Source organism: Chinchilla lanigera, unplaced genomic scaffold (genome assembly GCF_000276665.1).
Source record: "Chinchilla lanigera isolate Chin_1 unplaced genomic scaffold, ChiLan1.0 scaffold00003, whole genome shotgun sequence".
NCBI classification, from domain to species: domain Eukaryota; kingdom Metazoa; phylum Chordata; class Mammalia; order Rodentia; family Chinchillidae; genus Chinchilla; species Chinchilla lanigera.
The window spans coordinates 44,186,033-44,200,754 of NW_004955404.1; positions in this window are offsets into that span (position 1 = coordinate 44,186,033).

Genomic DNA, 14,722 nt, shown 5'->3' on the forward strand with positions numbered 1-14,722 from the left:
TGTTATCTCTTCCTCTTGAATTCTGCCCTAACAAGTGTGTAGTGACCTTCTTAATCTCTGTTGATCATTCTTGGTTTGAAATTCACATTGTCTGCAAATAGTACAGCTACCCCTGTTTTTCTCTGAGTTCCTGTTGCATGGCAGACTGTTTTCCATCCTTTGACTTTCAATCTATGAGTTTCTTTTTGAGTTAAATGCATTTCTTGTATACAGCATATTGCTGGGTCTTGTTTCTTGATAAAACCTGTTTCTTTTGATTGATGAATTGAGGCCATTTACATTTATGGTTATAACTGATATATATTTGTTTATCTTTGCCATGATATTTTTCTGCTGTTGCTTCCCTGTGTTTCCCCTCTGTTTAATTGCTTGCCCTGCCTGGTGGCTTTTTTCTGATATTGTTCTTGGAATTGTGGTCATTTTTATCGCTATCTAGGATATCTTTCAGTACTCTTTGTAGAGTTGGTTTGGTGATCATGAATCTCTTCAGTTACTCTTTGTCATGGAAGTATCTTATTTCTCCATTAATTTTGAAAGACAGTTTTTCAGAGTACATCAATCTGAGTTAGAAGTTGTTTTCTTTCAGGACTTGAAATATTTCAATCCAAACTCTTCTTGACTTGAGGGTTTATGTTGAGAAGGTGGCCATAATTTTAATGGGCTTTCCTTTATATGTGATCTGTTTCTTTCCTCTAACAGTTTTTGATATCCTGTTTTTGTACTGAATTTCTAGGATCTTCATAATTGTATGTCTGGCTGGAGATTTATTTTGGTCATGGCTGTTTATAGTTCTATATGACTCACTTAACTATATGCCAGATGTGTTCCCATGCTTGAGAATTTTTTTCTATTATTTTTGCAAATAGTCTTTTTAAATCATTTGTGTTGACTCTTGCTTTTGCATTGACACCTACTCATCTTATATTGTTTTGCATTGCACCATCTTATAGCTATTGAGTCGTTACTTCCTGTTATTTTTAAAAGATCTTTCCTTTTGTGATCACTAGCAGCAATCTTGTCTTCAAGATCCAAACACTGATTTTCAGTTTTGTTCATGTGATTTTGCCACCTTTCAATGGAATTTTTAATTTCCTGGATATGTCTTTGAATGTGTTTCATACATTCTAATTTTTTTCCTATTTCATTCATTCAAGATTTCCATCATTTTTCTATGTTACTAATTTTTTAAATCTATATATTCTCAAACTATGCTGAGCAATTCTTAATTATGGTTGTCATTTCTTTTTTTACATGAGAGATTATATCTGATCTGATTTCCTCTATAGCCTCACTGATTTGTTTCTTTACTTCAGTTGCTATCATTTCAGAAATTTCAGGTGTGTGGCTTCCAATTTATTCTATGTTTATGTGTCCTGGAGTTGTTCTGAAGAAGCTGGAGGTCTGAGATTGCATTTTGTTTCTTTGTCTTATCATTTTCTATTTCAAAAAACTTTTTATTTTGTATTTTTTATGATCCTTGTAAATTTTTATAGTGGGCAGCCATATTACTGGTATCAAGGCCTCTCTAGCAAAAGTCTGTTCTTCAGAGTTGTCTTCTATGTGTACAAGATTTTTGGTTTTTGTCTGTCCCAAGATCCTATCTTCCCAATTAATTAAGAGTGGAATGTTAGTACCTGTTTGGCTCAGTCACCAGTCCTTTGGTGTTGGGCTGTGGTGAGGTTATTGCCCCAGAGTTTCCCAGTATTGTTACAGAAGGGAGAACAACTGATTAGTACATATATGCCATCCTAACTAAAGTAGTACATTTAGCAATAACAATAGCATTAAGTACAATTTAGAAACTGACAAACTATGCTAACTATTGCTTTTGTACTTTAGACCATAGGAGCAAAGTCTGCAGTTATATAACAGAACTGATTGTAAATCAAACATACATGTGCAAGCAACGCATTGTTTCTCTAGTGTAAAGCCTGAAAGAGTTAATTTAATCTAGGAGATATGATAGACATTGAGAATTGATAGGAAAGAACTCATAGGTAAAGGATAACTGGGATATGGGAAAAGAGAAGGGAAAGAAGGAGAAAGTTTGTATATATGTATATGCAGAATAGTTAACACGGTGTTCTACTGTCCTGTATTTCCTTGCTGAAAGAAACTGTCAGTGAGGCATTGGTTGATTAGCTTTGTATGTCTATATGTGTTTTCATGAGAAACTACATTGAAGATATCAATATGTAATACAACAAGCATTGTTAATTCCCTACCACTCTGTTTGTAACTCTGTAATGTCTGTACTGATCCTATGCTATTTTGTAAAATGTTGTCGGTCTGTTAGTATTTTCCTCCTTTAATTTCTAAAATAAAAAAAAAAACTGATTGTAAAGTAGGGGTTTGTATGCAAAGTGTGTTCCCTTGGTAGAGTGGTTTTACACTGTGGTGGGGAAACTTAGGAAAGATGGTGTATAAAACAAAGATAAGTGAATAGGAAGTAGAAGCAAGGCTAGAGGATAGAGGATGGTCATGCAAGGTTTGAGAAACTAGAGAAGAGAGTAGAAAAGAAAGACTGAAGGAATATTTGAGAGATTATCTGAACTTGTTCTCTGGGTTTGGGAATTTGGATTAGCTTTCTGTGGCTGGAATTCTCCCCAGCCATTTAGAAAAGAGGGAAAAAATTTTTAAAAAGAAAGAAAAGTAGAAAAAAATGAGAAAAAAAGGAAAAGAAAGACAAAAACAAAGATAAAATATGATCAAATAAAATTATATTTTTAAAAGGGGGAGGTCCCACCCACCAGCTTGTATTCCATGTGTCTTTTTCCCTAAGCACAAAGCTTATTCACCTAACTTACTACCTGTTGGCTAGTATTTGAGACTTTTCCATCTCACTAGTCTCACCTGTCCATCCTATGCACCCTACTTGGGTTCCTGCTGTGTGACTGGCATTCCCTTGGTGGCCAGGTCCTGAGGTGTAAGGGGATGGTCCAGTCACCTGTATTCCTTTGGCAGAGCTGGTTACCAATTCCTAGATTCTTCCTGTGCCGGTTGCCAGGTCCTACAGTGTGGGTGGATGGACCAGACACCTGTATTCCTCCAGATGAGCTGGTTGCCAAGTCTTTCTTATGTTATTTAAATATAACTGTCAATTTGACTGGATGAAGAGCCTTATGGAGAAGCGATTGGATTGTGGGGACAGGATGCACCCCAGTGTGAATAGCTGAATGTGCTGTCAGATGGTGGGGCCCAGCTGGAGGGAATGGGTCACTGGGGGCAGTGTTTGGAGGTTATATCTCTCCCTGATTCTCTTCCCCTCTGCTTCTTTACCATTACGTAGTGCTTGGCTTTGTTCCACCACACCCTTCCACCATGATGTTTCTGCCTTAGAGCCAGCCCATCTTGAACTGAAACTTGTAAAATGTTTAACACAGTGAAATTTTATTTCCCTTAAACTATGGGTGTTGGGTATTTTGTCCTGGCAGTGGGAAAAAACTGTCCACTGCAAACCTCAAATGACAATTGCAATGTAACTACATTCTAATTTTTCTCTCTATTTCTGATGATGACTTCAAAACTACTGAAACAATATTTCAGAGGCCTCATGAAAAATTTCAAGATACTATCAAGGTAACCAGAACAACGCTGCCATCTTCTATTCTAAAGAAAATATTTGATACTTATAAAAAGCTGCCCTCACACAGAAGACTATTGAACAGCATTAGAGCCACTCAGGGAGCAAACAGAATACAGTGTGTGAGAAACCATGGCACAAGGGCAATGATGTAGCACAGAATCTTTAGGCAGCTCGGGTCTGCTCTGATTGCCACTTCACTTATCTATGTTCCTGCCTTGGCACTCTTGTTCTTGATTCCGAACTCACCCCAAATTTCCTGACAACCTTAGAGGATACTTCACTTGATCTTAGCCAAGAAAGCCAAGAAGCATTGAGGGTATATTTAAAGCTCTATTTGTGATTATCTCTATTTGTGCTTCAGATGGGAAAAGTCAACATGAGGCAATTTTTTCTGGATAGGCGTATTTTCTTTATGTGTTGAAAGGTTCATCCTAAACCACAGAACTGATCAAGGTTCAGTTAATGGGTATGTTTGCTCAAAATTTTTGAATAAAAAAGTATTTTTGCACTACTAAATAAAACCAAGCCAGGTATGTGGTCTAATATCACTTCCCTGCATAAAATGAAGTGGTTAAGCCAATCATATAGGTTTTGCTTTCTTTGCTTTGGTCTTAGAACCAAGTAGGCACCCCAGCATCTGACAGAACAACCTTAGAGAGGAGAGGTTAAAGAGATGGCTAATTTACTCTCATGGAAAAAAGTATAATGAGGAGTTTTAGATGCTGTACACTGTGTATAGTGATATATAGATATTCAGTTGACACCCAAACTCATCAGCCTGAAGCAAACCAGCTAGGCTGTGGTTCAAAAAGGGCAATCAAAACCACATTTCTCATAAGTTCCATCTAGTCCAAGGATAAAGATACCTACACACAACAGAATACTCCATGCTCATGAAAGAACTAGTTGCAAAAGCTGATAATGCACATAGGCCATTATTCTTTTGCTTTTTTATGTGTTCATCTTATAAGTGTAGTTATTGATCCCCTGACTGAGGTGCCCAATAGTCAAACTATGAGATGAGATATAGAAAACTGAGGTAATCACAAATTATTGAATTTGGTCTATAGAAAGTGCTGCAGCACAGCCCATTTGGGGCATGACAGGCCTTAACCCTGATTTCTGCCTCTTCTCACCCTGCCCCAAAGATTGCTATAAACCTTTTCAACATGTCTGATAGTCTGACCATTGGTGCACATGGCCACATTCCATGTCATCTGCACCAAGCTCTAGCTCAGCTCTGTCCATCCCAGAATTTCAGTCACACCTTTAGGGACCACTAGGTAGAGTCCATCAGCCCCGATGAATGAAATTCTGAGCTCGAACAGGAGTAGTTTATTCCCAGAAGACAAGCAGCAGCACTTGACAAAATAATAAAAAGGAGCATTAGAAGATAAATTGAAGCTAGAAAGGCAGTGAGAAAATAGTGTATAAGTTCTGGATTTTATTACTGTGTCCTTTCTGCACCAAATTCACAGGGTCATGTTCCTTTTTCACAAGCTCAATTTATGTTTTTTAAGCTTCATACTAGAAAGAAGAATCTTCTCTTTATGCTTTGAGGGGTACAATTAGAGAAATATATCAAGGAATATTTTTGCTATAAAAAAAATGAGTTGCCTGAGACAGAAAGAGAGCCTATACCACTTTCAATAAAAACCTCAACAGGCGACTGAGAATCCTCCTTTACAAGTACTGTGATAATTAATTTTGATCATCAACTGGGCTGGATCAAGAGATATGTACCAGATTAGTAAAGCACACTGTGGGTCTGTCTGGATGTTCAAGGAGATGTGATATGGGAGCTAGACCTGGCTCGTAGCCCTTCCTTCCTGGTGCTCTTCCCCTGTATTCTGCTTCCCAGCTCCTGTGAAGTGAGCAGCTTCATTCTACCATGCTCTTCTCTTATGATTATTCTACCTTGAAGCCAAGCAATTATTGACTGAAACTTCTGAAATGTGAATCTAATTAAACTTCTCCTTTAAGGTGTACATGCTAGGCATCTTGATCACAGCAGACCAGCTGACCAATATATCTACAAACTAAAAGATTTAAACCACATATTCTATGCTGTTCCTAAATACATATAACCCTTGGAAGCCCTCTTTCCATATACCAGCTGGGTCACAAAGGGCCCTGGTCTGTCTTTCACTCAAACCATGCAGAAAAGTCTAGTCTTAAACATAAACCCCAGCATCCAATTTGACCTAAAATATATTAGTCCTTATTGTCCTAAATATCTACACCAAAAGATGATAGAAAATGATAGATGTAATTCTGACTAGTTCACTATCCTCTCTTTTTAAAAATGTCTAGTCGTAAGAAACTGCTGATTGCCTTTTTGTTGATATTGGTGAATTGATATTAAATTGTTAAACCTCAGTGGTTAGCTCAATTTAATTTTCATTTTTTGAAAGTGGGCATATTTTTCCAGAACTCCCTCTATGCAGCTACAATTCTTCATAGGTCCCCTAAGTCTTTTCCTACAGGAGACTGAGAGTCATGCTATGTTGAGCTCTAACAGATGGCTTTGTGGTGCTGTGACCTAACTTAGACCAGTGATCATATTTTATATGAAACCATACATCCCAGGTCTTTTAGGTATGGTATCTGCCTCATAATTCACCAACCAAATCCTGATAGAGCATTTCCTATTCACCCCCTCATCATGTTCCATTATGAGTGTGTTGCACATTGAAAAGAAATGATTTACTTCAGCTTTCTGTAAAATAACTCTGAGCCTCATGGTGTTGGGTCAGCAGCTAGCAGTTTTTCATTTCAGTTGCCACTCTGATTGACTGGATTTGTTCTTTACAACATAAGATGCCTTTGACATCTGCCCTGGTGGCTCTGACCTTATATTAGACAAGAGAAGCCTAGGGCTTCCTATTAATCCTGTGACTCCAAAGCACCCTGGCTTCTTAAGGTCGATTCTGAATAATATGATTTATTTCTCTTCTGAAATGACCACAAAATCCTTTAATTAGATACTAGTCTGTTACAGCAACAGGAAAAATCTAATTCTTTAGCAATAATATTAGACTTCTAGAAATAAAAAGGAATCCCATTATCATTTTCATCAGTGGCATCCTGAAGAAGCTCCATGAGGGTGCCCTTGCTGAGGGTCTCTGAAATAGGGGAAGAAGAGCTGTAACAAGGTCTTCCTGGCACTGACAGGAACAAGCTGCCTTGACTGCTGCAGACAGAGCTGTCTTTCACAAGATTTTGTGCTATAGTAAGTTTCCTAAGTGTTTAATGATGTGCCCTGCATTGACTAGTTAGGAAGGAAATAACACAGAGAGAGAAAAACAGTCCCTACCTGGCTCTTTAAGTACTTACTTTATGGCATATAAGAAATAAGAACTACAAAGACAAAGTCCTAAGATTTTAATCTTTTTGAGTTCTGTTGCAATTTTGCCTGATCCTATGCCTTACATTCTTCAGACCTGCTTAAGAGCATTCAAAACCTTACCAAAATATATTTAAATTTTACATATAATCTAAATATATATTTACATCCTTGTTTGCATCCATTATGCCACATAGACTCAGCCCCTTCAGTGTGTGCATCTCAGATCATCAGCCATAGTGCGACCCGCTCTGTAAGCTAAGCACCATACACAAGACTGAACAGAATTACATACCTAATGTCTTTTTTCTCTTAAAGTGTTGCAAATGTTATAAACAATACACACAAATTTGAAATAAATATAAGAACAACAAAGCATTTGGAGGCTAAAGTGTTATATTGCTTCTAATCTTAAAGTTAGGATATAGTAGTCTCTCATTTATAATTTTAAACCAAAATCATACAATTATCCCTTTCTAATATATGAATCTTGCAACTGGTTGAAAATACATCGCATATTTCCAGAGAGAGGGAGTAGAGTATAGAAGCCAAAAACCTTAGGGTGAGAATTAGACGTAAAAGTATTAGAAAACTTGCCCGACAACTTAATAAATTGTGAACGGGGACAAGCTAATTTGGGGTGATCCATTTTTTTCTTTTTTAAAACTGTAAGAATAGCTGGGCATAGTGCTGCACACCTATAATTACACCACTTGGGAGGCTGAGGCAGAAAGAGCTTTGTGAGTTCAAAGCAAGCCTGGACTACAAAGTGAGACCTTGTCTCAAAAAAAAAACAAAATTAATTAATTAATTAAGAATATCATCTGTAGGGACTGGGGGTTTAGCTCAGCAGCACAGGGCCTGCCTGGCAAGCGCAAGGTCATGAGTTCAATTCCTGGTACCGGAAAAAAAAAAAAAGAAAGAATATCATCTGTTCTATAAGTGGTGTACATAAACCAGTTAGCATAGTGGATTGGAACATATTCCATACTTAATAGAAAGATAAAATTTGCAAAATTGAGTAAGATTCAAAGTATCTTGCTGGCACCAAAAATTACTTTATGGACATTTATTGAGCAGCTATCTAATTAGATGAACTATAAAGCATAATACAAGCCATTTCCTCTTAATGAGTGCACACATCTGTTTAAAGGGATTTTTGTAGGATATTGAAAATATTGTTACCAAATAAAAATATTGAGGAAAATATGAATGCCTGGCTTTCCTTCTCAAAACTAAAAATAAAGAATTTCAAGAGTTCTAGAGAGTAAACTATTGACCAGTGAGCTGCCAGAAATTTATCAAATTTGTGAAGTACTGAGGCAGAACCTAAAATCTTAAAGAAATGAAGGAGGTGGAGGAGGCAGTTTCATCCAATAGCCCTTGTTGGATGTAGCTCGTCTATGCACAACAGCTATAATAATAATCTGCCCCCATGTGGAAGCTTCCTGTGACAACAAGTGCTATTTCTCTTCCTTTTCTACTGTACTTGTTATTTCCCCACTCTTTTTCCTTCCATAATCATTGTTTTGCTTAGTTATATCCTTGAAATGCCTTTAGACTTACAGAAGTGCTGCAAAAATAAAACAGAAACTTCCTATCTACCCTTGATTTTGCTTCTTCTAAGTTAATGTCTTGTGAAGTACAAGTATCAAAACTAAGCAATTAACATCAGTACAATACTGATAACTGTGCTATGGACTTTATCCAGATCCAACCATTTTTATACTATCTTTTTTCTCTTTAAGGATCTGATTACTCTTGTACTAAATCGTGTCCTATTTGTATTGACACGGTATTGCATTTAGTTATCTTGTCTCCATAGTTTGCTCTCTGTAGAAATTCCTGAGTCTGTGTCTTTCATAAGCTTGGCACCTTGGAAGCACACTTGTCAGTTATTTTGTAGTGTTGCCCTCAATTTGGACTTGTCTGAAATTTTCTCATGATGAGATTGAGATTGTACATTATTGGAAAGTATACCAGAGAGATGATGTGCTTTTTCTCAGTGAATCAGATCAAGCGATACAAGATATCAATATGTCCTACTTGGTACTGTTAATGTTGAGCAATTGGTCAAGGTGGTGTCATCCTGGTTTCCCCACTATAAAGTTATCACTACGTCCTTTGGGTCTCCTTTACATTTTATATTTCATATTAGAAATTTCTTCCTTTTCTCCCATCTCTCAGGTACCTTTTACATTGAACTTCAACCACGGCCTCAAAGCAATCATGCCCCAGAGCACTGAAAGTTTGCAAGGCCCAAGTACCTCACAGTGAAACAAACACATTGAAGGTATTGTCTAACCCTTTACAGAACCCAGGCTCAGATCACCTAAAGCAACAAAGAAAATCCAACTATGGATTTGTTCAGGAATTGACAAATCTTTGGGCTTTAATATCATCATCAAGCTATTTTTTCTTCTTCATTCAACATTTCTTCTCTATTTGAGTTCATTTCATTTACAGAGATTTTCTACACATATTGACCAACAATTCCAAATTTAGATCCTTTCAACCCAGTACTACTCAAGATAAGGGCATTTCAAGTTTTTCTATCTGTAAATCAATTCAGTAAATTATTCTGTTTGACTATTTAACCTTTGCAAAAACCTTGCCGAAACAATTTCTATGGTGAGTGGAATGGCCCACTCTACTAGCTGATTTTTATTTTTCCTCTTCTTGAGTTTTGAAATCTTTCATAATAACCTTGCATTACACTTAACACTTTATGTGGTAATTACATAAAATAAATATATTTTTATTAATCTTATTGGTACAGCTTAGACATATATAATGATCACATTCATCATAGGGAACTTGTACCTGTACATGATAGATCTTACTTCCTCTTTTTTCTCCCATTTCCCTCCCCTCCCTTCAATACCTCTTCCCCTCCTTATTTACAAAGTTTTCTTTGATTTTATCCTTTTTTTCTCATTTTTTGTTTTCCCTTCCTCCTCCCTCCCCCAAAAAATATATTTAAATGAGAACAATCACAAAATTCATTATAAAAACTCATCGATACTTTGAACTTCCCTCTTAATGGGTCTCAGAGATTCACGTAAACTGTTTGATGTTCTCTGAGGAAGATAGACATGATTAGGATTCTTTATTGCCGTATCTTCTCCTGCTGGGAAGTACCAATGTAGCCACCATTGACACAGTCCAGGAGAGGTGATAGTCAACGTCAGGACTTCTAACAGGAGTCAGCCTAAAATCTGAGCTTCCCGATCAGGTCCTTTTTGGCTTGATTCTCTGAGGCTCTCTTTCCTCTCCTCCATCCCAGTGTACCTTACCCTTATATATAATTTCACTGTCTACTTAACATTAATTTATATGTAGAGACCACTTTTTTAATGCTCCTTGTTTAAGAGAGAGTAATATTTATCAAAGAGAAGACCTCATAAGAAATTTGAGAAAGAAAATCTACATAGAAGCTTAGATTCATTGCAAAAATCCTTGAGACTGTTATCTAGCTGGAAGGATCATCTAGCCAGAAAATATGTACATAATCTGAACAGACTAAAATAGTCATAGGCACATCACTTGGAAGATTCTGGAATACAATATTTTAAGAATCGTTGACACTATAATAATAACTCTCTGGGAATTCTCCCAATAAACAGAATGGTATATTCCAGCAACAGTAAAGCCAATAAGCTATTAAGAAAAGTTTTTAACAAGCACTACCAACACACAGGAAGACTATACATTCACCTATGTATCCAGTGGTTTTTATTAAATCAAGACCAGGATGGTAACAATCCTACACCTAGATATTTCCATTTAAATTATATCTCCGACAGAAGAAAGATCTTCCCTAAAGTCAGCCAGAGTCAGTAAAACATGTGGTAAATTTGAATGATGTGTGAACAAAAATAGATAATTTAGACTTTAAAAACATAAATAGCAATGACTGTTAGACTTTTAGTTACCATTTGCTTCCCCCTCCAAAAAAAGTCTAACATAATACACTCTCACATGTTATATCCTATATTCATTTATTCATTGTTAGTAGTTTCATGTAATAAGCTATAATCCAGGCCCTAGACTCTGTTTCATGTTTTCTGCTATGCACATGTATGAAGATATGTTTGATCTATGGAAACTACATACTTTACTCTCAGAGATCAAGTACGTCTGTGTTATGGTTCATTCAAAGTCCCCTGGCTAATTCCATAATTACTTAATTGAACGTAACTAACTATCACTTAAAATAACTTAAAACTACTATAATTAGCTAAAAGGGCACGATGACTTTTTTAAGGGTTTCATAACAGACCTTTTATTCTTACATATATCCCTCTCATGCAGCACACTCACATTATGCTGTTTGAACTCTTCTTCAGAAAAGAAATGGAACTAAGTTAATCATCATCATAAAGCAACATTGAATTAACTTCCTTTTTGTTACTCTAATTATCTAGACATTAAGTTGCAAGTGATTTCTGGAATACAGAGTTTATTGACTTTTATGAACTTACATAAAACTCATGCAGTAAATAAAACTCCAAATGCGGAGCACAAGGACAAAACTGTTTTCTTACACAGGCAGTAATTCTGAGGTTTTCTCTAGTAAGTAGTTAGACAAGAAAAGGTAGAAAATGTCCTAGAAACAATCACATTCTTCTTATCCCAGAGATATGAGTGATGCTTCACAGCATTGGTTTAGAAAAGAGATAATTCTAAATTCACATCCTGGCTATTTTCTGAATTCACAATGAAGTTGAATAAGGCCTTTTAGCTTTAATTTTCTTTAACTTTCCTTTCCTTAAGATAAGAACAATTATACTTTCAAAATGTATTGTGAGGACTCAGTGAGATAAAATTTGCCAAGTATTTTGAACTCAGACACCCAAAACTGGAAGCGTCAGCTGCCTTATTCTCTGTTTTCTCAAGTACAGTTCATGATTCAGAATGGCTTCTCATCCCTGGCACAAAGTAACTGACACACACAACTGAAAGGAGGAGAAGTTTATCTGGCTCCTGTTTTAGGGGTTTCAGTTCTTGCACGGTCAGCACAGCTGAAGTGCCTACACAGAGAAGAGCTGCTCATGTCATGGTGTCCAGGAAGCAGCAAATGAAGGAAAGAGTTGAGGAGGGAGATACACCCTTCCAGGTCCCTTCCCCCCACACACACACCTGCCTTTTCTGACCAGGCCCCACTTCCCAACAACATCACACTTAGTTGTAACACCCCACAATCCAATCACCTTTCCAATGGCCCATTTATAAGGCTTTGGCAAGACATTCAGATATAAACCAAAACAATCTGTCACTGGCCCCAAAAAGGTTCATGCATATCTCTTTATGGAAAATGCATTTAGCCCATCTCTGGGACTTGCCAAAGTCTTGAAATTTCCAACATTGCTAAAAAGTCCGAAGTCTCCTCTGAGATAATGTAAATTCATAACTGGGAGCTCCTGTAAATATCAAAAAGAAGTTAAATGTTTATACAATGGCACAGGATAAACATTCCCACTTCAAAAGTGAGTTACAGAGGCATACAAAACAATGGGACCAAGGTAAGACCAAGTCCAGTAGGCCTGACTTTGCTCACTCCTTGTGGCTCCTCTCTTCTTTCCTGCTGCCTAGATGCCATTTTTCACATACCCTCAAGCCATTTTTCTTATGGTCCTGATCCAAAATACATGGCTTCTTTTTAGTGCAGTCTTTTTAGCAACAAAGTTCTCTTCTCACCCAACTTCAAAGGCCCCAACTTCACAGGATCTTCCTTTCTGGTGAACTCAAAACTTTTAAAATCACTCAGCTGTGCTATTTGCTCTTGATTCTCAAGGAAGAACTGGCTAGAACCCCCCAACAGTACTCATGCCACAGCCTCAATGTTGGGAGGCCTTGAAATCTTCAGACCAAGAATTGGAAGGAACAAGGAAGGAGGGGAAGTGTAGGGAAAAATAAAAAAAAGAGAGAGCAAAAAGAATTAAGATATATTATGTACTTTACCAACTCCTCACAATAACTGTACTCATTATGTACTGCAAACATGTACTAAAAAAGAAAAAAGAAATATCCTCTACCAGATTAGTTTACCATCCTTAATCTCAATCTTCTTCAGTCTCAAGACATGAGAAAAATGTAGATGAATTTTCCATAGCACACATGGCTTGGAGTCCAACGCTAATGAAGTCCTTGCTCTCAACTGAAACCTCCCGAGCCTGGTCCTTTCCATCTGCTTTTATTATCATTACTTTGATTTTGTGAATCCTTGCCAAAATCTCCCATCATGCTCAGCTTGCAGCATTATAGAGCTGCTTCTCCACCCTGCATCTCCAGACTCCTCCCACAAACCAGTTCCAAAGACTTCTGAAGCAACAACAACCCCACTTCTCTGGTACCAATATCTGTCTAAAGCACTTTCTCATCACTGGGATACAATACCTGATCCCTACAATGTAAAGGAAGAGAGGTTTACAGTTCATGGTCAGTTGGCTTCAAGGCCAGACAGCACGGCAGAGGGACATAGTAGAGGAGAAACTCTTTATATCATGGCACCCAGGAAGCACAGAGTAAAGAGAGGGAGATCTACTATTCCTGCACACCCCCACAATGAGCCTCTTCTGATCAGGCCCTACCTCCTAACATCACATTTAGCTATAATATCCCCATAATCTCGTCATCTTTCAAAAGTCCCACTTTTGAAAGCATGAGGCTTTAAAGAGACACCCAGATATAAACCATAACAGTTCCTAAAATAGATGAAGGAATATTAGGTATGACCAAAGGACCTCAAATACATTAATACACAGAAAACTATTCTCAGGAAAGAAAAGTCAACCATCAACTACCCCATTTTCTACCATTTCTAACTACATTTTTCTTTAACACTCTCTGGAGCAGTGGTTCTTCTTAGTTTAGGGTACATGGACCACAGTGAAATTCAGGGTTCTATAGACATATGTCATATGTAAAATTATGAAAATATAGGTTGAATGTGAGCATGTAGTCTTGGGTGCACATCATTTTTTCTGTGAAGTTTGTAGATTTCATCAGATTCTCACAGATCCATGCCCATGGATGTAGAAGACAAAGTTCAACCTTCTTTTTTTATTTTAAAGAGAAAAGTATAAAAATGTCAAAAACAAAACAACACAAAAACTATAAAAATGGCAAAAACAAAACAACACAAAAACTATAAAAATGGTACAGAATTTCAAAACAAGATGATAGGAAATCAACAATAGTTGTTGTATTGCTTATTGTTATCTTCAAAGTAGTTGCTCAGATTACTGGATATAGGTATGCAAGATAGATCAAACAATTACACATTAACTGTTCCTCTCAATAAACCAATAGAAATTAGGAGTACAATTATCTTAGCTATCTTGTGTACATATACATTTTTCTCTTTTCTTCTTTCTTTCTCCTTTCCCTCAACCCAGTTGTTCTTTCCTATTGAGCAGTTTCTTTCCCTTTCACAATATCTATTGTACTTTTCAGATTTTATTTAAACTTCCAGTAAGAATGGCTACCATCAAGAAATCAATCAACAACAAATGTTGGAGGGGCTGTGGGGAAAAAGGAACTCCTCTCCACTGTTGGTGGGAGTGTAGACTGGTGCAACCACTGTGGAAATCAGTCTGGAGATTCCTCAGTAAACTAGGATTAGAGGTCCCATTTAACCCAGCTATTCCCCTTCTGGGTATTTCCCAGAAGAATTGAAAACACCATTCCACAGTGATATATGTACACTCATGTTTATAGCAACACAACTTGTCACAGCAAAATCTTGGAGAAACAACCCAAATGCCCATTTGTGGAGGAGTGGATAA